This window comes from Dipteris shenzhenensis, chromosome 27 (genome assembly GCF_047967505.1).
Source record: "Dipteris shenzhenensis isolate YYH24624 ecotype China chromosome 27, Dip_SZ_1.0, whole genome shotgun sequence".
In the NCBI taxonomy this organism is placed as follows: Eukaryota; Viridiplantae; Streptophyta; class Polypodiopsida; order Gleicheniales; family Dipteridaceae; genus Dipteris; species Dipteris shenzhenensis.
In genome coordinates, this window is record NC_141622.1 from 24,752,916 (window position 1) to 24,777,688 (window position 24,773).

The following is a 24,773-nucleotide window of genomic DNA, read 5'->3' on the forward strand; positions in this document are numbered from 1 at the left end:
AGCCATGAAAAAAATGGAGCAACTTTTCCCTCTCAAATATGTCATGTACAAAAAGGTAAAGCCTCTAAAATCCCTGCAAACACTCCTGAACCATGCCAGTCTGTGATAATATATAAATTTCTTCTACATACTGCTCCAGTACTAGTGGGGATATAAATGTGGTAGCCATCAGCCCCTTAAACGATGCCCACATGGTTGGTCTTTACAGAAAGCCCCTCGTATGATAGCATAGTCCTTCCTGTTTGGGGTAGAAGCCACAGTAATCTTCCAGCTTTGTGAGACATTCTCCAACCCATTGGGTATGCGTGTCACCTTTAAACTTATGCACCATGAGCTTATCCTTACGGAGCATAATTTTTGTTTTGGCCATCTCCAAACATAGGGGGCATCATCATGCTCAAGGTTCACATAATGATAGAATGGCATCTCATGACAGATGTCCAAAGGTAAGGCATGGCTAGAGCGCAATGCCTCACACAACATATCGTCAATAGACGTCTGTTGTCCATAGCCAACACCCTGTTGAAATGTACAGCCACACGGGCTGTGTATGGTTGTATGTGCTCATCGGAGGTGCAATGGGAGCATGAACCCCATCCTATATACTACATAGTACATACTAAAAGACTCAGAGAAGGATTGACCTCTCTCCTACTACTGTAGACTACCATGTGAACCCAAAGCAACTCCAAGTATGCTGGCTGCTATGAAAAAATGAGGAACTGTGCTCATGGGAGCACTAATCAAATGTGCACCAATGGGCCCGTCCAAGATAGATGGCTCCATCTGCAAAGGTGCAGAGAGCTAAATTGGAGGATGGCCCAAATCAGAGGTACAAAGAATGCGCCCTCAATGCCAAGGTATCTCCGTACTGGGAAGCTGACTGCTCAAACTAAATGGTCTGAAGGACTTAAATCTAGAGGTGCATCGAGCATCTACCATAAAACCTCCGCGTGGTGCGGAGAATGCATCCTGGCTGTCCAACAGTTAGGAGAATAGAGTCATCCCTAGTTATTCTAAGCTAGCCCAAGCTACCTAACCTAACCCAACTAGCCTAAGCCCAACTAAATTAACTGAACCTAACCCCAACCTAAATTATACATACCAATATTGACCCAACTGTACTTAGCCCACTAACTTCATTCAAATAATAACCCGATCTAAATTTATTCGCAGGCATTGGACGAGAGGACAACGCGATGGAAATGGGTGGGTCGGTTGGCGGCGTGGCGGCAGCGTTGACGATTCTCCCAACAGCAGCAGCGAGTATCAGGCAACATTCCTTCCAGCCACAATAATGCTAGCGTCCACAATTCCAATGGAGAAGCTCATCTAATGCAAGCTCTTACTGCTACGACATTGACAGCCAACGTGCCACTTTCAAAGATGTGGAACCATGACACTAGTTGTTGCTTCTAGAGCTGGGATGTGGCTCTTTCAGAACGTCTCGGGAAATCTGACAAATGAACTGAGGGACGAGAACTGACGGAGATCTGACAACAAAATCTGGTGAAAATTGTGTATGTTGGTCGTCGAGCGCTTGTTGATGGCCGGAATTTGATGGAAATTTAGTGTGTTAATCGTCAACGCTTTGTTGCTTGTGACTGTTGTTGCCTGTTTTGTGCTCCGTGAGTCTCTGCTTCTCTGCATTGCACTGCATCAGTCGCACGTTGCCTATGTCTGTGTGTAGTAGGGAAGAGCAGGGCGATGCCCTGATACCAATGTAGAAAAGGGGTAGGGGAGAAAGGGGATAGAATGAGCAAATGGGCCAGAGAGTAAGGGAGAAAGGGAATGAGGGCTGAAGGAATGGGATTTTGGGGGGGGGGGAGAGAGAGAGAGAGAGAGAGAGGGGGGGGGGAGGGAATGTAGGAGGAGGAAGGAAGAGAGTAGGATAAGAGTAGGTCACGTCAAAAGTGAGTACATGAGTGGTGGGAGTGGACTTATATATTCCCTCTAACTCTCACTAGAGTATAATTGGACTTATTCTAGTCTTACAAAGGTATATATACTGCTACCTTAGTCCCCTTTTCCCCCTGCATTACACAGTGGGTTTACCTTCGCATCATGGAGAAGCACCTCAAGCAAATTGAAAGAAGTACATCAAAGCGATGGACCCTGATACCTCATGTCACCAATTATGTGTCCATGAAGCTATAGTTACGAAAGACATGGACCATGCATTGATCTTTTCATGTGTCGTAACTCAAGCCGTACGTGGGCACACAAGGATCACCTAGATAGAACAAACCAAGTGTTTTGTCCTATAAATCATGAAGTATCACAAAGCAAACCTTAAATGAGCAATTCAGATGATGTCTACAGATAAGGTTAGTCTTCCAGGACTATAGCCTTCACAGCTTCTTCATAACCCAAGAGAAGATGCTTGCCACATTATTTATATTTACATATACTAAGAACTAAAATCTCAACATGCTTCTAGCAAGCGTTTTTGCTACTCAAATAGAGAAAAACTTTAGAATTAGAAAGTGTAAAGCTCTTCGTTTCTTGGTCTCCAAGGACTCTCCAATCCTCATGGAAGAGACCAGCAATTCATTCATTGCTCCCATGCATTAGCAACCGTAAAGCCTTCCCCTTTGCATCACCATTCTACTAGTGCACACTGCACATAACTGATGCTAACTGGGCACATAACTGATGCTAAATGGGCACATAAGATAATGCTAGCTAAGCAAGGAAACTAATGCAACTCAGCACATAAGCTGATATGATAACTAATGCTGTCTCAGCAAGCTAGCTGATCAACAACTGGCTGCAAACTGAGCAGTAGATGAAGCTCTTGCTGGCTGCAACTGGCTGCTAAAGGAAGCTCAAAACAGACACCAAACTAACTGAAAATGGAGCTTGTAGCTGGCTGTAGAGGGTGCCCACAAGTAACAGCAAAGTGAGCATGTACCTGCCTGAGGAGGGTGCTCAGATCTGACAAGAATGTGCGCTGCAATGGAGCACGTAGGTGACTGTAGAGGGTGCTCACAATTGGAAGCAAATGGAGCACGTAACTGGCTATAATTGGAGCTTGGAATGAGCTGCAACTGGGCTGCTAAGCTGTTCCATGCTAAATGGAAAAAGTCTGGCTGTTTCTCTGCTCTAAAAGAAGCTGGAGGCTCTCACCAAGAGAGAGAGAAAGCTGACAGCTCCAAGTGGGGCTGAAGACCGGAAAAGCTTCACATAATCACAAGATACTTAATGTGGAATACAACTCAAATACATGTGCTTACTTAATGTAAAGGGGGCAACTGAATCTGAAAGGACATACAGCCAAAACAGATTAGATATATAGCACCTCTAGAAACAATCCCTGAGGTAAGGTACCAAAAGAAGGCTTTGTTTTCTTGCACCCTGTGAAGGAAACTCCTCTTTGCCACGTGCCTCTGTGATAGGCTTCAGTAGCTGCTCAAGGCTGAGCACTCCTGCAAAAATATGGTCCTACGATGTTGCAGACAAAGTTCCCTTTGCTGCACCCCTTATGCTCTCCTACTGTGAGTAGGTCTGCACCCAGGTGTACTGCAGAAGTCTCGACTTCTGCTCCTGCAAGGATACTCAATGAATGTGGTACTGTTGATGTAGATTTCTAGGTTAACTGTTGAACGCCTTCCCTCCACAAAGCTCTCCAGTAGGACTGCAGGCTGTAGTGTCCAGAGAATGCTTAGCTCTTTCACCTTTGAATGATCCAAATGCCTCCAAGGGAGGCCTTTATATACGGCCTGACCTGGCCAACCTGCAGTCTTTGCCCCAAGGCCAATTGTATGGCCACATGGCTGGGACTGTTCAAGTCCCACATTCTGCCCTAATTGTGGTCAGGCAGTCAGCCCTCCATGCTAACCTGGGTTGCCTAGTGGGCTGCCCCAAAATAACATAAAGACAGATGATGATCTGCTGCCCATGTTGCTGCCGACATGGCGGCCTCATCCCATCCCTCTACTGGTCCATCTACCCACATTCTTATGTAGGCGTCAACCCCCTGAGCTCTCCTCATTTGGGGACTGGGCTCATAGGTGGCGCATTGACCCTATAAATCCAACAAACACGTTTTTTTTTAGAAGCTTGTAAAATGACTCTGCAGTGCAGGAAAATATGCTTGCCTAAATACAAATGAAGGAAGAAAGGCTATCACTTATCTTTATTCTCATTGCTGATGCCCGGGCCCAAACCCCCCTCCTTCCCATGTGAAGAAAAAAAAATCTCAAAACTCAAAACTCAAAAAAAAAAAGGGAACCCAAGCCTGTTTTAGCAAAACCTCTCATTGCTCTCTTAAAGGAGGGGGAAGATTGCATTGCACAACATTGCAGAATCTTGCTTTATATCAAAGATTTGAGTGAGCAGAAATTGAAATGTACATTCTTGCATGAGAAACAATGAAACAGGAGTAAAGAGCCACGACCCCCCCCCCCCCCCCCGCCCCCCCCTTTATCGAGGCTTTTTGTTACAATGAGATATAAGATCACAGTGTTGAAATAAATCTTCTCAACACCTTCCAAACATGAGACCAAACTGAGAAGGAATCAAACTATAGCATGAAATATGTACACCAAAGTCAACATTCTTTGACTGGAGTCAATCTAATAAAAATTCTTCTTTATTTCTTGGGAGAAGCACCAAATGGTGAAACCTGTGCCAATTGCAGGCTTCCATGTGGCTAGGCGGGGCAGAAGAATGATGCAGACCAGGTTGGGCTTACATTTTGAGGGGCCGGCCAGTTTAGTCTGCTATTTTGGGGCTCCATTGGGGTCTACTTATTCAGGGCTCATACTATCTATTGTGTGAGAAGATTTTGTGGGCAGTCCAGCTTGCGTCAAGGTGCCATCCAGGAGGATCTTGGTGCAGCAAGGGAAGAGGTTGACTGTAAGAAACAAGGAGCTCACAGGTCTTCATCAAGGGCTTCCCGCACAGCAGCAAAGGACTTCTCCTTTTGCATCCATGAGAGGAACGCTCTTTGGATGTAGAAGAGGAAGACCAAGAAGTAGAAGAAGAAGAAGAAAAAAAACTAGAAGAAGATGGGATGGAGCTGGGAGATCTCCGTCTATGCTTTATGCTCCATCTTCTATGGGGTTTTGGACTCCTTCCTCTTTTCTTTGAATCTGAATATCTTTGAAGTGAAGGGGAACTTCGGCAATGCTTCCTTGAAGCATGGTGTTGCCTAGGAGATTCTTTAGAAACAAGGAAAGGCTCACGCAATTTCTTCCTTGTGGGGAGACGAAACTTTCTTAGTCATCATCTCCTCGAACAAGTGCTGAAATCGAGGCTTCTACTTCAGAGACTGGTACTCCTGGATTCTTTCCCTCACAAATTCTTCATTGAGAACTTCATCAAGTCCAATAGGACACCTTTATGATGATGTCCATACAGCTTGGGAAAGCATGTCCATGACAGCCTCGAATACGGTCGAGACTTATAATCAGAAGTTCTTTTCAGCTTATCTCCAGATTACTCCCTTTAAGGAAATTTCAAAGAAGTCCAAGCTTCGGAAGTACAGAGCTGGTCTGCATCCAAGTATTAGTAAGCATTGAACGCAAGACAAAGCTCCGAGATCTCCAAGATTTGATGCAATCACAACCTCATTGGTCGAATCAATGAAGGAAGATTTGCTACGATGGGTAGCCGCCTCAAAAGACAAGGATGGGGACACCATCAAAAGAAATACAGCACCAACAACTCAAGGACAAAAGCAATCTAGTTGCAGAAGCCGAGGGTTCCATCAAATCCCTACAAAGGAAAGTCAAAGTTTACCCAAGAACAGCTAGAGGCCTTCCAAAAGGAGAGAGAGTGTTTCCATTGTGGAAAAGAAGGGCATATGGCTGCCCTATGCCCCAGAAAGCCTTCGGGTTTGAGGGAGCAAAAAACACAAAAAGAACCCAATCTGAAAGATTGAGAAATTTGCCTCTCGTGGGGTACAGTGAGATACCAGAATGCTTTGATCCTATTCGATCGAGGAGCTACAGGCAATTTTATCTCAGAAGACCTAGCCTTGAGGCTAGGAATGAAGACTGAAGAAATGTAGACTAGGGCAAGAGATGGAAGCAATGGAGGTGGAGGCAATGAGAAGAAACCGTACTGCTATAATGAATTACTGCAATCGAGAAATTAATACAAAGTACACCCTATATGATGAAACCCTAGGACAGGGTGTCCCAGTGGTACTAACTGTAAAAACTGGTACATAGACTAATTGTACCAAATGTCCTAACTACCTAGAACTAGGCCTACATGGCACATACCAAGGAATGAGTGGCACCTATGGATAGCCCGTAGAATGGCCTACAAACCCCCTCCATGGTATGGGCTGAAATATCCTGGTCACATCTCACAATACCTGAAGAACTAATGCCATGGTTGCATATGTTCATCCTGTATGGATATAGCTGCAAGTGACTTCCACAGCCCAACACACTCCATTGGAACTGTAAAAGCTGCTCTGTACTCAGCCTCACTGTTGGAGATATCATAGCCAATGAGTCTAGTGATGTAATGTGTTGGTGTGTAGTACTAGGAGTTCTAGTACTAGTTCATGTGTGTGAGTCTTGTGTGAGTGCCACATATCACTATGGGACTTATCCCATATGCACTTGGTGCAAGTGTGAGTGTGTAGCCTGTAAGGCTTGTACTTCTCATGATTATGAATAAGATAGCCTTTCATTATGTCTTCATTTATGTATTATTTCCTCACACCCTAACCTTCTCTCTCCTTCTCTCTCCACCATGTTTCTAACATGGTATCAGAGCAGGTTAGCCCTGCCATAGCTGCCACATCATCCCAAACCTAACCCTAACCCAAAACCCTAATTCTGCGTAAGCCCTTCTTCCTACAGCGGCATCAGCTCTGCTCATTTCCGCCTTAGATTGAGCCTCGTTTATGTCTCCTTCCAGCTGCTTTCTACCCTTTTTGGTTTCTCCACAGCTGCCATCCTTCTTGCCCTCATTTCGCCTCTGTTTGGCATCTTCTTGAGACCGTCTCTGCCCGTCTAGCCTCTCCACAGCCTTGCTGGTCGGCTCGTTTTCAAGAAGTGTGCGCACACGTGCTGCTAGATGGAATATCCTTCAAGTTTGAGCTCATTCAGAGCTGTTTTCAGCCTCTGTTTGGGCGTCTGCTACATAGCCTACTATCTCCAAGCAGCTCCAACATCATAGTAGTTCCAGTCCCTGCAAGTGCTGCGTGGAGGTCAGCCTCCGCAATTTGGAGCATTCTCTTGCTGTTGTGTGCATTTCGGAGCACACCATGCCACCGAATCTCTGCTGCAGGCATCAACAGCATCGCTTCAACCAACTTCCAAGAGCCGTCTGCACGTGTGGATTTTCAAGCCTTCTTGGAGCCATTCTACCGTTTTTTGGGTTTCATTGGTTGCAGACCATTGAGCCATTCGGAGGCCTCTTCGACCTATTTTGGGGCAGCTGCTTGCATTTGTGAATTGTTTTGGGATTGCTGCTGCAGACCCGCCTCTTCCAGACTTATCTTCAGGGTTGCTCCTCGTCTCTAGTTCATCACAGAGTTGTTCTAGGCAACTGCTTTGCATTTTGGAGCACTCATCTTGTCCACACAAGCTCTCCCTTGGCTCCTTGCATCTTGTGCTTGTTGTCCGCCTTCATCAAGGTCCTTGCTGGTCGCAAGCTGATTGAGAAGTTGCTATCCCACAAGAGGTGTTGGATAGTTGGACTTACTCTTTGCAGTATTGTGGTGGAGGGGGGATCAATCTACTCTTTGCGTGTTGGGTCTCACACTCTTTGCTCTGAAGGGGGGTGTTGGAGATATCATAGCCAAAGAGTGTCCTGATATAATGTGTTGGTGTGCAGTACTAGGAGTTCTAGTACTAGTTCATGTGTGTGAGTCATGTGTGAGTGCCATGTGTCACTATGGGACTTATCCCATATGCACTTGGTGCAAGTGTGTGAGTGTGTAGCCTATAAGGCTTGTACTTCTCATGATTATGAATAAGATAGCCTTTCATTATGTCTTCATTTATGTATCATTTGTAATGTGTTGGTGTGTAGTACTAGGAGTTCTAGTACTAGTTCATGTGTGTGAGTCATGTGTGAGTGCCAAGTGTCACTATGGGACTTATCCCATATGCACTTGGTGCAAGTGTGAGTGTGTAGCGGGATGCAAACAAGAATGCCTGGAACGATGGGGAATACTTGGAATGTGCCACAGATGCAGGGAGTGGGACCTGGAATGTTTAACCCCACCATGGGTACGGGTGGAATGGCTCAAAATGCCGGAGCAATGATGACTCCGCCCTTTTTATAGCCCCCTGTTTATGATAATCTCACCCCTAAAGGCAAGTTGAAAGATTACAAGGAGGGAGGGGCAGCTGTAAAGTTTGAAACCTTCAATGGGATGCAGGCCAAATTGAAAGCTTTGACATTTGTACAACAGTTCGATGCCGCCTACTCAGGTGGACAATTTACACAGTCTTCCAAAGTCCGAAAGGCAGCCACCTTTTTGAAGGGCAATGTTCTCCAATGGTGGACCAACTTACTTCTGCAGGGCAGAGCAGCTACCACTTGGATTGAATTCAATTAGGTGTTCTCTACCGCTTGGTTAACTACCATGTTCGAGGTAGATATCATGACCGCCTGGTACAAGTTAGAAGCAGCGAATTGCAGAAATTTGGAAGACTACAATAAGAAGTTTTGGGAAGCTCTATTGCCAGTGAATTCAAAAAGACATGTACCGCTGTCCGAACAGATTGAAAGGTATTGCTGCGGGCTGCCCAAGGAGATTCGGGACTACTGCACAAAGACTAGGGTCTCCAATATGTCCCAGTTGATTGAGAATGCCACTACCGCTTATGACCTCATGCAGGGAAAAGTTTCTGGGTTCAAAGGTAGCCAACAGGAGACACCAAAGTCAAAGGGCAGCAAGACGGAATCTCCTAAGAAGTTCAGAGAGTTTTCGCAGCCCATGAAGGCAAAGTTTGTTGCAGGACAGAGGCGAGTACCGACCTGTATGTCAAATGAAGAAAAACAAATCCTGTATGATCATTGATGCCAACAAGTGTTATATTTGCAAGGAGGAGGGCCACAAGGCTTTTGAGTGCCCACACAAGAAGAGGAAGTTCCCTCCCTCCTCGCATAAGGAAGAGAAGAGGAATGCTCAGAGGAATAAGAAGTCCAAACCCACTGCTAGTCTTTTACCAGACTTGATTGGCGTTGTTCAGAACACAGATGCTTCAGAGTTATGTCGGGCATGGGGCAAGATAAGAGAACAAACAGCTCTGATTTGAACCAGGAGCCAAGGCCAACTTAGCTGGCTGGAAAGTTGGGAATACGGGCAGAAGAGATGGGTCCTTTGTGTCATGCGGATATGGCTTGTGCGGGGCTCCACCAGTCAGTTACTCCAGTGATAGGCAAGCTGAGGACGCATATTCAGAGCTACGTGGACAAGGAAGAGTTCTATGTTATGCCGTTGAATGGTTGTGATGTGTTACTGGGCAGATCCTGGCACTTCCATGTTGGGGCTGTTTTGGATACGAAGAATAAAACAATCACAGTCACTCACCGTGGCAAAACCCACGTTCTTGATGCTAATCTAAAGGGAGAATCCATCCCTGTTGTATCTGCTTCTGCCATTGGCAACGTAATGAAAAAGCACCTTTCAGCATACTTAGTGTTTGCATCTAAAAAGAAGTCAGTAGAGGAAGAGTCTCATTTTTCCAAGCTAGAAAACATTTTTTTTAAAGTTTAAGGAGTGTTTTTTGACTCACTTCCACAGGAGTTGCCCCCTGAAAGGCCAGAAGACCATACGATGGACATAATCCCTGGTAGCAGCCCTCCTAACCGACCTCCTTACAGGGTCAGTGCAGCCCAGCAAGAGGAAATTATGAACCAAGTCAAGGACCCGTGCTTTTGGCCCCAATCAAGAACGGATTCCCTATACTCAGGATAGATGATATTTTGGATAGGCTACAGGGATCTGGGATGTTCAGCCGCATTGATTTGAAGAGTGGTTATCACTAGATCTGAATTCAACTAGAGGATGTACACAAAATAGCGTTCCGTACCACATTTGGTCTATATGAGTTTCTTGTCATGCCATTTGGATTAACGAATGCACCTGCCACCTTCAACAAAATGATGGACATGATTTTTAGAGAACACCGAGCCTTTGTTGGCACCTTCTTTGATAACATCATCGTGTTCTCTCAAGATGAGGCTGAACATAAGAAGTACCTGGTAATTGGTTTTTAGGAGCTTCGGAAGCATAACTTGCTTGTCAATGCCAAGAAAAGCGAATTTTTCATGCATGAGATCGATTTCCTTGGGCACATTGTTTCCAAGGATGGAGTTAGGATGGACCCCGCCAAGGTAGAGGCCATCAAGAATTGGCCACACCTAAAGAACATCCATGAAGTATGTAGCTTTTTGGGCTTGTGCTCGTACTATAGGAGGTTCATCCCGTATTTTGCAAAGATTGTATCTCCTTTGCATGCCTTAACAGAAGAAAGGAGTCACTTTCAGATGGGGTTCCAAAGAAATTGCAACCTTTGACCTACTGAAGAAGAAACTCTACTCAGATCCTGTTATTATTTTGCCAACTCTTTGCAAACCCTTCGCTGTCCACGCAGATCAATGTGGGCACAACGTAGGAGGGATACTTATGCAGGATGGTAGAGTGGTGGCATACGAGAGTAGAGTGCTCCAGGATGCTGAAATGAATTTGGCATCTACGAGAAAGAGACGTTGGTTGTCATACATGCTCTTTCGACCTGGAAGCATTATGTTTTGGGTGCTGATTTTCATGTTCAGATGATCGCAAATCCTTGAGGTACTTTCTCACTCAAAGGAAGTTGTCTGAGAAGCATATGAGGTGGGCAAATTTCCTTTCTATGTTTCATTTTCAGATTGTGCATGTGCCTGGGAAGAAGAATGTTGTTGCAAATGCACTCTCACGAAAGCCCACCCCAGATGCAGTGTCTATTAAGCCGCAAGTTTCAGCCGTGGCCATTGCATATCATGATGATCTTGATGCCATGAAGGACCAATATGCCAATGATGCTGATTTTTCACGGATTTATGATTAGTTGGTCGATGGACAGAGGCATGAGCACTATACTTTCAAAGAAGGTTTTCTGATAATGCATGGCAGACTGTGTGTCACGAAACAGTTGAGGCCAAAAGTTTTGACAGAGAGTCATGCCCCACCCTATGCAGGACACAGAGGCATTGATGCCACCACCAACGCTGTGGAGCATTATTTCTTTTGGCCATCATTGAGGAAGGATGTCGAGGCATATGTCAGGACATGCATCCCCTGCCAGAAGGTGAAATATGACAGACAAAAGCCGGCTGGACTGCTGCAGCCTTTACCTATTCCCGATCGACCCTGGCAAAGCATTGCTATGGATTTTTTCTACGATCTTCCTCGTACACCATCGGGACATGATGGGATATGGACCATTATTTCCAGATTCAGCAAGCAGGCCCATTTTATTCCCGTACGGAAGAAGATTACAGCAGACCAAATGGCGAGACTTTTATGTCTCATGTGTTCAAACATCACGGGATGCCTCAATCAATTGTTAGTGATCGAGACCCACAGATGACAAGTCTTTTCTGGAGTTGTATCTTTAAGAATATGGGTACCACACTGAATTTCTCGTCCTCTTTCCATCCTAAATCTGATGGGCAGTCAGAAGAAGCCAACTCCACTTCCCTTGATCGTGCTATGTTTCGGATCAGCAATCGAAATGGGAGCAATTTCTGCCACTTGTTGAATTTGCATACAACATTGTACATTCATCCACAAGGAAAGCACCCTTCGAAATTGTGGCAGGAGAACGGAAGGTACCTCCCATTCTGCATACGAAAGAGAAGATTTTTGAAGCGGACAAATTTGTGGAAAGTCTAGATGTTGCGTATCAGAAGGTTGAAACAGTCCTCCACAAAAGCCAAGAGAAGCACAAACAGACAGTAGATAAGCACCGCCATGAGTTCCTCTTGAAAGAGGATGATTGGGTGCTGCTGCATTTCTAGAAAGCACGACTCAGGAAGATGAAAGGCAAAGACAATACACAAAGCTGAAGATGAGGTACTATGGTCCTTTCTAGGTTTTTGAACGCATTAATGATGTAGCTTATAGGCTGAAGCTACTTGCCAATTAGGCCATACATAATGCCTTTCATGTGAGTTTGTTGAAGCCTTTCCAGGCGATGTGCCTGCTGACCTGCTTCATGAGGATCAGCCCGAGGTGGAAGAGTGGTTGGCTTGGACCAGGGCCATTGGCAGCCGCTTGGCCACGTGGCCTGCAGCCAATGGTCCAAGCCCATACCAGCCCCAATCGTGGTCTTCTTGCAGGCCCTGGATCTGCTTCAAATAGGCACACTCCCGCTCCATGCACTCCGCCTCTATTCTCACCTTCAGCCCCTTGATCCATCGCCGCAAGTCCATACTGCATCCACCTCCAATCCGTACTGTTCTGGCCCTCAGATTGTCGGTACACCTACGTGGAAGTTCCATACATTTCCTGGCATCAAAAGCGATCCTGCCCTGCTGCCCACATGGCAGCTCCATGTTCCTTCTTCTAAACGTTTTTATGCTGCCCATGTGTGGCAGCCACATAAGTCCTAAGTACACCTCCCCCATGCTCTCCTCATGGGGGCTTACAGATGGGGACATGACTTTTCCAAAATCTTGGAAAGCAAAAGCTAGGCCTAGTCTATTAAAGAAGAGCCCCTAATCTAAGTACTATTGAGAATTGTACTCAGCTTCATGCTCCCTCTGTGAGCCAGTTGTACATAGTTAATCTACTGCAATAAAGATCTTCGGGGGAGGCCAGCCCTTCTTTCCTCCAGCGAATTGTTTCTCAGCTCCACCGTGAGCCAGTTGTACAAAGTTATTCTATTGCAATAAAGACCTTCGGGGGAGGACTGACACGTCCTAGCACTCCTAAAACCTCTGATCTGCAAGCAAACACAAGAACACACCAACGTGAGGAAACTGAGCAGGCTGCTCACCACCCAACCATGACATCTAGGAATGTGATCCCGAATCAGGAGATGTCCCCTCCGAGCCACGAGCTGAGCTACTGGCACGAACTCCCAACCAAATCCTAACCAGCCTGGTGTCCCATACCACCAGGTGGCGCTGTGAAGCCTGGGATCTGCTGCTGGGCCTTGGGCTACGCTATGATGCAAGCGCACGTCCGCGCCTCAATCCAGGATCACAGACCTAGCACCTGGGAATGAAACTTGCTCCCATCGGCTCTCTGAGAACTGAACCTCTGGGCCCCTTATAAAGACTCGGGCCCCAAGCGCCAAAAATAGCGAAGACCTCTAACTGGTTCGTACCCTTGCCACTCAACCCGAGAATCAAGCCTGCCTAGCTCTAAGCCTCCCCAGGCTACCTGAGCTAGTCTTGTGTACCCAGTACACGTCAGATACCAATCCTTGCACATGACATACTTCCCCTCCTCTAAGAACTCACTCCTGAGTTCGTTAAAAAACCCGGGAATGTCCTCTGGAGGTTCGTTAATGTCTCCCATGTTGCATCCTCCTGAACACGATCCTTCCACTTAATCTTGTATTCCGTGATAGTTCTATTACGAATCAGTCTTTCACGAAATTCAAGAATACACTCAGGTTCGTGTGGAATAAAAGTCAAATCTGTCATTTCTATTATTTCTTGAGGAGAAACAAGTTGATCATCCGCACCCAATACTTCTTTCAGTCTACTGACATGAAATACTGGATGTACTTTAACATCAGGAGGCAATGCTAGTCTATATGCAACTGGTCCAATTCTTTTAATAACCTTGAACGGACTACAGTATCTGGGCGATAACTTCGGAACCAAAATCTGTCCCGATCTTGGGCACTTCTAATAGACTCCTTCGCAAACTGCAACATTTCTTGCATGTCTAGCAAGAAGGTCTTTGCAGCATCATTTTGGATTCCCTTTAACCCAACCATAACTGGTGACTAGGTTGAAACCCGTACATAAGCATAAAAGGACTGTAACCAGTACTCGAATGCTTTGCACTGTTATAAGCATAGGTAGATAATCTTCCCATGAAGACTGTCTCTTAGAAACATATGCCCGAAGCATATCTTCAACCAATTGGTTGACCTTCTCTGTACTACCATCATATTGTGCATGATCGGAGCAACTCATACTTAGAGTAGTTTCTAACTTCTCAAAAACAAGTGTACAAAAGTTACTTGTAAACTTTGAGTCCCTGTCACTGACTATGTCAGAGGGCAATCCATACAGCTTAAACAAGTGGTCCACAAACTCGTGATCCAGTTGAACAGCTGAAATAGTTGTTCTAGTAGGTAAGAATCTAGCCATTTTTGTCAGACGGTCGACTATGACCCAAATGGAGTCATGACCCTTGCGCGTTCGTGGCAAACCAGTAATAAAATCCATGGAAATACTTTCCCATTTAGTACCTTGAATCTGCAATGGCTGTAATAAACCCGTGCTTCTAAGGCGTTCTGCCTTAGTAACCTGACAAACCCGACAACCTACCACATAGTTTTCAATAAATGCACGCATCTTAGGCCAATAAAAGGTATGCTTCACAAGAGACAGAGTCCGATGTATACCTGGATGTCCAGCACTAGGAGCATCATGACACTCCCAGAGAATCTTGGATCGAAGTTCCAGAACATCTGGCACACAAATCTTTCCATTTCGGAACAGCAAGCCATTCCTAATCATCCACTGACCTCCCGCCGCCTGTACCGTAGGGGGCACAATCCCTGAGTCTTGGTCAACCATGGAGCTCCCATCCTGGACTCTCTACCAATAAGAACTGAAATGACTATCAGTTGCGCAAAGCCCTCTCAAGGATTGAAATAGGTCTGAGGATATTTCCGTAAATGACATAGCATTTACAAACTTGACTCGACTTAAGGCATCCGCCACACTATTCAACGAACCCTTGCGATAATGTATTTTAAAACCAAAATCTTGCATTAATTCTGCCCATCTAGCTTTCCGTCTCCTCAAGTCAGACCCATCACACACATACTTGATTGACTGATGATCGGTCAATACAAGAAACTTTGAACCGTACAAGTAGTGTCTCCAAACCTTAAGGGCATACACTACTGCATAGAGTTCTTTTTCTAGTGTGGGCCAACGATATTGGGTGTCGTCTAGCTTCTTACTCTCAAAAGCTACAGGTCTGCCCTCTTGGAATAGAGCTGCCCCAATCGCAAAATCACTCGCATCGGCCTCTAAAACATAAGGCCGGGTAGGATCGGGTAATGCAAGAACGGGTGCTTCCTTGATAGTTAACTTCAAGGTTTCAAAAGCCTTGTTCAATGCATCATTCCACGAGATCGGCTGGGTAGACCTGCGTCCACGACCTTTCAATATGTTTGTCAGGGGTGCCGTGATGTGTGAATAATCACACACAGACTTCCGTAGAAATATCGTAAATCCTAGGAAAGAACGAAGTTGTTTCACAGTCTGAGGGATAGGCCAATCTAAAACCTTCTGGATACGATCCAGATCAATGCTAATACCTTCTGAAGAAATCTTGTGTCCTAAGTAAATGATCTCCTTCATAAAGAAGTCACATTTCTTATCTTGGCATAGAGCTTATGCTGTCTCAGAATAACTAAGACAATCTGGAGGTGTCCGATGTGATTCTCTAGCGTATACCAAGATGTCATCTAAGAACACTACAACGAATTTGCCCAGAAAATCTCGGAACAAATCGTTCATCATTTACTGGAATGTGGCAGGAGCATTGGTCAAACCAAAAGGTAATACAAGAAACTCGTAGTGGCCATACCTAGTTCGGAATGCGATTCTATCTATGTGTTTAGCATAGATACGAATTTGGTAATAACCCATACGTAAATCAATCTTAGTGAAAAACTTCACTCCGGCCAAACGGTCTATTAGATCATCTGAACGAGGTAGAGGGTATCGATTCTTAATTGTCACTTTATTCAATCGTTTATAATCTATACACATTCTCCATGTAGAATCTTTCTTCTGTCTTAAGAGGACAGGTGCTCCCCAAGGTGATTTACTTAGGTGAATATAGCCCATATTGAAATAATCTTGTAGCTGTGAAGCTAACTCATCCTCCTCAAGCTGGCTCATCCTATAAGGTGGAACACTAATAGGTTGAGCCCCAAGTACTCAGTCTATGCGATGGTCTACTGCCTGTTCTGAAGGTAAACCTTCCGACAATTGAGCAGGGAATACTAACATGAAATCATCTAACAACGTTCTCAATTCTCGGTGTTCAAACACACTTAAATCATTCTTGTTATTTACAGAGACAACAAATGAAGAAAGCGGAATCAAAACACACTGATAGACATCATAATGAGAAGTGTTTAATATATTCCGAAGCTACATCGCAGATACAATAGGTCCCTGAGAAGAGGGAATATTATCACACTGAATACAAAATTGGGTGTCCTTATCCAAAAAAGAAAGAGTATGGTCCTTCCATCCAATCTGAATATCGTGGGTTTTAAACCACTCTATTCCGATTAACAAGTCCACTGAGAGGGAAGGTAAGAGGGAGAAGTACAAGGGGGAGAGAGTGAGAGAGAGTGGTGACACAAAAGATGCGGGTGTGAAGTGATGAGCCACACCACAAACTCATAGGTTTTATTAGGATTAGGTTTTTCACCCTATGACTGTCTTAAGACAGTCATAGGTGTCATATCTTTAATAAAGGGGTGGCAATGTGCCTTTACCCCAACAACCTCCCTCCTAAAGGCCAATGTGCCTAAGGGGAGAAAAGAATAAAAATTACAGCAATATACAGTTACTGTATAAAAGACCATAAAATAAGAATGGTCTCATCCTAATCCCATGATGTGGCGGCAATGTGCAAACCGCTCTGTAGGCAAGCTCTTAGTGAGCAAATCTGCAGGATTATCATCAGTATGCACTTTCACAAGCTCAAGTCACTTGTCTTCCAATACCTCCCTGATGAAATGATATTTCACATCTATGTGCTTGGTCTTCTGATGAAAGACCGGATTCTTTGCCAACATGATAGCACTCTGACTATCACAATGCAAAACTGGCATATCTCCTGTAATGCCCAAATCTCCCACCAGCTGAGTAAGCCATATTGCTTCCTTGCAAGCCTCAGTGGCTGCAACATATTCAGCTTCAGTAGTTGATAGTGCAACGCATTTCTGTAACCGAGACACCCATGATATAGCACCTCCTGCAAATGTGAAAATGTAACCGGTAGTAGACTTCCGGTTATCTGCATTCCCTGCATAGTCTGAATCTGTAAAACCATGCACCAATGCATCCTGCCTACCATAGCATATGCACAAGTCTTTGGTACCCTTGAGATACCTCAAGACACCTTTCACTGCTTCCCACTGCCGCTTGCCTGGATTTGCCATATACCTGCTGATGACTCCCACCGCAAAAGCAATATCCGGACGAGTGGCAACCATGGCATACATCAAAGAACCAACTGCAGATGCATACGGAACTTTGGCCATTTCAGCCTTATCATCATCTGATCTGGGGCTGTCCTTACTGCTGAGTTTTAAATGTGGAGGCAACGGGGTACTAATAGACTTCCCCCCCTCCATTTTAAACCTCTGCAGTACCTTGCCAATGTACTCCTTCTGTGACAGAAACAAAAGTCCCTTGGACCTGTCACGAATAATACGCATACCAAGAATATGGTTTGCATCACCCAAGTCTTTCATATCAAAAGACTTATGCAGTTGTTTCTTCAAAGCACTAATCTCCTGCTGAGATTTGCTGGCAATCAGCATGTCATCCACATATAGAATGAGTAGCATCAAACTGCCATCCTTTGCCCGTTTGGTGTACAAGCCATGGTCGGTCTCACACCTATGATACCCTTGGGACTGCATGAAGGCATCAAACTTCTTGTACCATTCTCTTGGCGCCTGCTTGAGTCCATACAAGCTCCTCTTGAGCTTACACACAAGCTGCTCTTTCCCTTTAACAGCATATCCCTCTGGCTGACTCATATAGATCTCATCATGGAGATCTCCGTGAAGAAAAGCAGTCTTCACATCCATCTGACATAAATCCATGTCCTCATGAGCAACAAGAGCTAACACTGCTCTCAAAGTAGTCATCTTGACTACAGGGGAAAAGATCTCATCAAAATCAATGCCCTTCTCCTGCTTAAATCCCTTGGCAACCAATCTGGCCTTAAAGCATTTGAATCCACTTTGACTTTGTAAACCCACTTGCATGGCAAAACCTTTCTGCCTGCAGGTAGCTGCACCAAGTCCCATGTATCATTTTGAAGTAGGGAGTCCATTTCTGACTGCATGGCTTTCTCCCACTTCCTTTTCTCTGTTCTTCCCATAGCTTCCTTGAAGCTGGAAGGCTCACCACAATCTCTCAGCATGATAAAATCAGCCACATTATTGGCTCCTGGAACAAACCTGGCAGGAGGCCGTTGTACACGGGTGCTCCTTCTAACAAAATGTTCCGGATTAGGCTGCTGTCCAGCCTGTTCGTCATGCATGACGGGTGGCTGTACCACCATATCTGGCTGTTCTACAGCCCCATCTGCTGGCATATCCAGTGGTGCATCATTGGCAAAATTATCTGGCTGATTTTCAGCCTGTATACCCTCTTGAACAGGGTTATCTGCAGCAGCCTGCTGCTGCATATAAATGGGCATTCTTTGCTGTCCAACATCATCATAAATAACCCTCCTGTATTCCACAGGTTGCACGGGTTCCTTGTGTACACTATCCTCTTTAAAGATGACATCATTGCTGCATATAATCTTCCGTTTAACGGGATCCCATAACCTGTACCCCATTTCACCTTCGTCACCATAACCCATGAAGATGCATCTGAAAGACTTTGGCTCCAATTTGGTGCGCAGTTCTTTGCGTATATAAGCAAAGCACTCGCAGCCAAACACACGTAAGTGCTTATATGAAGGTGGCTTGCCAGACCACACCTCCTCTGGCACTTTCAACTCCAAAGCCTTGTTTGGCGACCTGTTAATAATGTGAACTGCTGTTTGCACGGCTTCTGCCCAAAAGCCATGGGGTAATGCAGCATAAGACAACATACATCGAACCTTCTCCTGAATAGTTCGATTCATCCGCTCACTTACACCATTTTGAGATGCATTATGAGGGGCTGTGAGTTCCTGTTTAATGCCCTTAGCTTCACAAAACTGTACAAAAGCATGTGACACATACTCACCCCCATTATCGGATCTGAGGCATTTCAGCCTACGACCTGTCCGATTCTCAACCTGAGCGACAAACTTCTTGAAAGCATCTAAGGCATCGCTCTTATGCTTCAAGAAATTGACCCACACTTTGCGTGTGGCATCATCAATAAAAGTAATAAAATACTTTGCACCCCCTAGTGATAACTGTGGCATCTCACACAAATCAGTGTGCACTAGATCAAGCGGTGCTCTATTATGGGGAGTTCTCCTCTTATGAGGAGTCACAGAATGCTTGCCAAATATGCAATGATCACAAGTAGGCAAATCTGAAAAAGAAAGAGACGGCAGATAACCCAAACGTGACAGTTCTTGCATTCCTTTAACAGACATGTGTCCCAACCGGCTATGCCACAATGAAACCTTTGGCAGCTCGGTTATGGCAACAACATGATTACCCACACTGGAAACATAAAGAGGGTACAAGGTATCACTCTTATAACCCTCAGCCACTACAACCTGGCCATCAGTAATCACCCATTTGGAATCCCCAAATGTGGTGTGGTAACCACTGTCATCCAACAAGCCAGTGCTAATCAGATTTTTCTTGATTTGCGGCACATGGCGGACACCATCAAGCATAAATATGCGTCCATCAGGGAATACTATCTGTATACTGCCAATCCCTGCAATCTGACATGCATAGTTGTTCCCAAGATGAACAACTCCATGAGTACCTGTGTAGGAAGTAAACCACTCCCTATGAGGAGTAACATGAAAAGAAGCACCTGAATCCAAGAGCCAGGTGTGCATGTCATGACCATCAATAACCAAAGTATGTGCAATTACAGCAGAAGAGCATAAAACATCATGTTTGTCACTGTCACTATCCTTTGCTGCAACATTCACTGCATCCAAGTCATCTGCCTTGGCCTTGCCTTTGCCTTTGCTTCCACTGCCTGCATCCTTTGTTTCAGCCTTCTTGGCTTTCTGATCCCGTATGAACTTGAAGCACTTAGACTTCACATGTCCCTTCTTGCCACAATAAAAGCATTCAATATCCTTTTTGCCACGGGACTGACTGCGGGATTTGGACTTACTAGCAGATCTCCCCTTCTGCTGAGTCCTGCCTCTATCCTGTACCTGCAAAGCATTTGAAGACTTGCTGCCCATATTATTTTTCCTGCTCATCTCCTCCATAAGGAGAGAGCTCTCCACATCAGCATACATAAGAATGACATTTGAATTTGACACGGTGGTCTTGAAAGTGTCCCAACTCTCAGGGAGGGTACACAACAAGAAGGTAGCCTTGAACTCCTCATCAAGATTCAAACCCTGTGCAATCAGCTGTGTAAAGATGGCATTGAACTCACTCAAGTGTGAGGTCATAGTTGTACCTTCCTTCATGCGAAGATCAACCAGCTTCTTCAACCAATAAACCTTACTGGCTGAACTCTTTTGGGCATACAACTCTGCTAGCCTCTGCCATAGGCCATAAGAGGTCTTTTCAGCCTGAACATTGAACACAAGAGTATCAGAAATAGTAAGCATGATAGCTGCCCTTGCGGACAAATCAAGCTCTTCCCATTCATCATCTGCCATGTCAGATGGCTTGACACCCTTCACCCTTATGGGCTTAGAAATCTTCTTTAGCAGAAGTACATTCAAACACTGTTCTGCCCATAATGCATAATTGTGTGCTCCTTCCAATTTCTTTATGTTCAGAATTGAAGATTCACTTCCCCCTGATGCCATATCAGATAAGGAAAGTTCCTGACTCCCTGTAAGTCAAAAAATGACTGAATAAAGTTCTAATTTCTCAGAAAAAACCTGCTCTATCAAGAGCCAGAAGCACTCACAATAGTGCTGTTTTTTACTGTCAAAAGAATCTGCAGCAAAACAGTAAATTTCCCTCCAGTTACTGTACCTTCTGACACACTGTACCGTGCTCAAATAGGCATAAAACAGTAATTTCAGAATGCTGCAGCTGTTCCACAGGTGCTTTAACAGTGCATCATCATCTGATGAAGCATAAAACACTGCTGTCCTGATCACTTCTCCCACCTCAGATGAGGTATTGCACTGATTTTATATGCATAAACCACTTGTCATACATTGTTTTGTTCACTGTAAAAGAGGCTCCAGACACTTCAGCCTGTCACAAACCTGCAACAGAAAATGGGACAAATCCCAAGCAATCACCCTTCTGCCAAAGGGATAAAAGGCATCTGAAGGTCTCAAACAGTAACCCAAGTGCTCTCAAGCAAAATCTGGGCAAAAGCCCCTTGATTTGACACCTGTACCAAGTGAAAAACACCTCAAAACTGAGGTAGCATACAAAAAAGTAGCGCTCTCCTGGCACTTTCACCTGACAATGCAATGCATAAACAGCCCTGTGTACACAATAACAACACAGATCTCAACGTACAGACACTGAAGAGAAAATCTTTTGAGCACTGTCAACGATGGACAGTTAGGGACCGAGTAAACTCGATGCGCCCTGGCCAAGCGTGGCTCAACTGAGATTTTCCAAGGTGTCGTACACAAAATGTGACCTGCAAGAAATGTCACTGAATACACTGCGGAAACAAGACCAATGTGGGCTCCCTGGCTCCACACTGCCTCAAGGCATACACTGCATAGACTTCCAGGCAAAAGCCCTTTGAAAATGTCACCCAAAAGCTGAGATTTGCACTCAGCAAAAGCATAAAAGTCCTCTGCAAAATCAAGGCATTACCTTCCCGAAACAAGATAACTGTGCAATCAACCACACACTGTGGTACTAGTCACCTCAAGCACGAGGGACACGAAGGTACTTGCTGTACTTTCAAAACACAGTTTTGAGAACTGAAAATGATCCTGAATGAAGAGCAGAGTGCTCTCTCTCCTTTTCTTTCTCCCCCAAAGAAAAACTGATGTACCTGCTGTACTTTTGTACCTTTGTACCTGTGTAGGGTACAAATGTACCTGCTGTACCTGTGCAGGGTACAGATCCAAGGAGAAATTTCGAAATGCACTCCTCTGACGCAAATCCAAAACAAAAAATGCACCTCCCTGTCGAAAATCCCTGTCACAGTCCGTACGGCGGCGTCCGTACGGTACGGTCGCCTGTACGGTGTCCGTACGTCCGTACTGTACTGTACGGCGCGCGAAATGGCACGATGCGCTGCCCCGCGCTGCTTGACTGCGCTGCCCGCTGCAGCCCGCGCTGCTGCCCTTGCTATTGCCCGTACTGCCCCGCTGCAGCCCGCGCTGCCCTGCGCTGCTGCCTTGCTGGCCACTAGGGCAAAGAGGTAGGGGGAGTGGGTAGACGGAGTGGAGAGGGAGGGGTAGGCTCTAATACCAGTTGAGAGGGAAGGTAAGAGGGAGAAGTACAAGGGGGAGAGAGTGAGAGAGAGTGGTGACACAAAAGATGCGGGTGTGAAGTGATGAGCCACACCACAAACTCATAGGTTTTATTAGGATTAGGTTTTTCACCCTATGACTGTCTTAAGACAGTCATAGGTGTCATATCTTTAATAAAGGGGTGGCAATGTGCCTTTACCCCAACATCCACATGCTCCAAATGCATGACATAGCATGTAAGAGCCGATGTGTATTCTTGAATCCGGATAGAAAGGGCTTCAATCTTACGATCCCAAAACTGCTTCCCAACTGGAAGCTGCACCTCATAGGTGTGATCGCTAGGTATCGTGGACAGCCCCATCTTCTGCACAAGTTTGTAATTAACAAAGTTGTGAGAGCTGCCCGGGTCAAAGAGAATGTGAATGCTTTGGGCCCTAACTTCTCCATAAACTCGGAAAAGATCATGGGAACCAAATAACGAAGTATTAAAAGTGCAATTACAAGAAAGTGGGCACGTAATGACATTTACAGAAATACCTATCATCGAAACCTGATTAGCTCCCTTAGCTTTGGTACCCGGACCCGCCTGGAGCTTCGGTCCCGGCGCTTGCATCTGATTCTTGCTCTTAGGACAATCATTCTTAGTGTGGTCCCGCTCCTCGCAGAAGAAGCAACGTCCCTCGTTCTTTAGCTTCAAGGTACGAAGGAAACGGGCACGATCATTCTTCGCCTGAGTCAAATGTTTCTTGGAGGCGTTGTCTATAGACTTCGACTCCCCAGTACCACTGGTAGACTGGAAGAACTTCCTCTTGTTCTTCCCACCCGTGTCGGCAACTGTGGTTCCCTTTACACTGGCCATGGTATCATCATAAATACGCGCGTAATTCATGGCCTCTTGCAACATGGTACACTTGTTGTCCTTGATCTGTAACTTGTAGGAGTCAGGCAAACCATCCACAAAGAAATCTAACAACGTCACTGGATCCATCTTTGTAGCTCTGGTCTGCAAATCCCGAAATCTCTAAAGATAAACCTCAAAAGTCAAATTCAGCTTGGACATATCGAGGGCTTTGAGCTTGCCTACGATATCGTAATCTTCCTCCTTCTTCAGAAACTCTTTCCTGAAGACCCCTTCGAATTCTATCCATGTTGCAGGCTTGGGTTGGAGTTCCTTCCACCACAATAAAACCTTTCCTGACATAAACCCGGCTGCAAGCTGTATTTTCTTGTCATCTGGATAAGGGTGAAACTGGAAGTGTACTTGCCACTTGTGCAACCAAGTGTCAACAACCTCCTTGGTACGAGACTTCTAATCTCCGAGAAAAGGATCTGGAGTGATGTTCGGACCTAACACTAAAGCCATGGCATCCACATGCGTGAGCGCCTGAACAGTGCTAGTCAAAAGTGTGAGTGTAGTTTGATTCCCTTGGAGTTGTTGTGTCAACCCCGTTTGATTCGTGTTAACTTGCTGAAACTTTCCATCAAGAGCAGTGGTGAATTCACTAAAGGCTTTTTTCGTAATTAGATCATCGTAGAGACCTTGGTCATCCTCCGCATGGTAGTTCATATCCTGATCTCCCATCGCAAGCTCATGGTCTACAGAATCAGCCATAAAGAATGTGGAGTGAAGAAGCTCTGAAGGCCAAAGGGAAAGGAGAGAGAGAGTCGTGAGGAAAGGAGGGGGCAGCAGAGAAAACGGAATCCCAAAGCAGGCAGTAAACAACAATCTGCCTGGAGATTTCGTTAGAGGGGAGAGTGTTGAAGCAGAGGAGCAGCAAGGTGGCGAACTGGAATGGTAGGAGAGAAGGGCTGTTCCGAACTCAGAAGTGCGAGATAGCAGCCTGAGCTAACGGGTGGTACTAGGTGAGGGCAGGTGGAGGGTTGGCTATGCGCACTCATGGACTGCGAACTAGAGCAGGCGAGATGGCTGCCTGAGCAAAGAGCGCCTCACTGCAGGCTTATAGCAGCCTGCAGGCCAAAAATAAAACAGACCCCTACTTTTGGTAGGGCTTTTGCTTTTTTAAGCTGTCCAAGCCTAACTTTGACGCAGCTCTTGCACGCCAAAAAAAACAGACCCCTACTTTTGGTAGGGCTTTGATTCGCATCCCAACCAGTCCCTCGAGATTGTCATCTGCTGCGCACCTCCATCCTCACTCCAGCCATCAATACCCGCTCCCTAACTCTCATCCTAAAGGCTGCCCGCGGCCTTCCATCACGTCCTTGCTCTTTGCTTTCATTCTGAAACTACTTCTTTCCTGTGCCAACTCCTACAACTCACGAACTGCTCCCTAGCTCTTCC

General features: G+C 45.5%; 1 protein-coding gene across 2 annotated transcripts in view; it reads right to left on the reverse strand.

The window, feature by feature from the left end:
* The window catches only part of LOC147884075 (NAD(P)-binding Rossmann-fold superfamily protein), a 51,767-nt gene that overhangs the window by 1,378 nt on the left and 25,616 nt on the right, over positions 1–24,773 (reverse strand). The gene's annotated exons all lie outside the window — the stretch shown is intronic.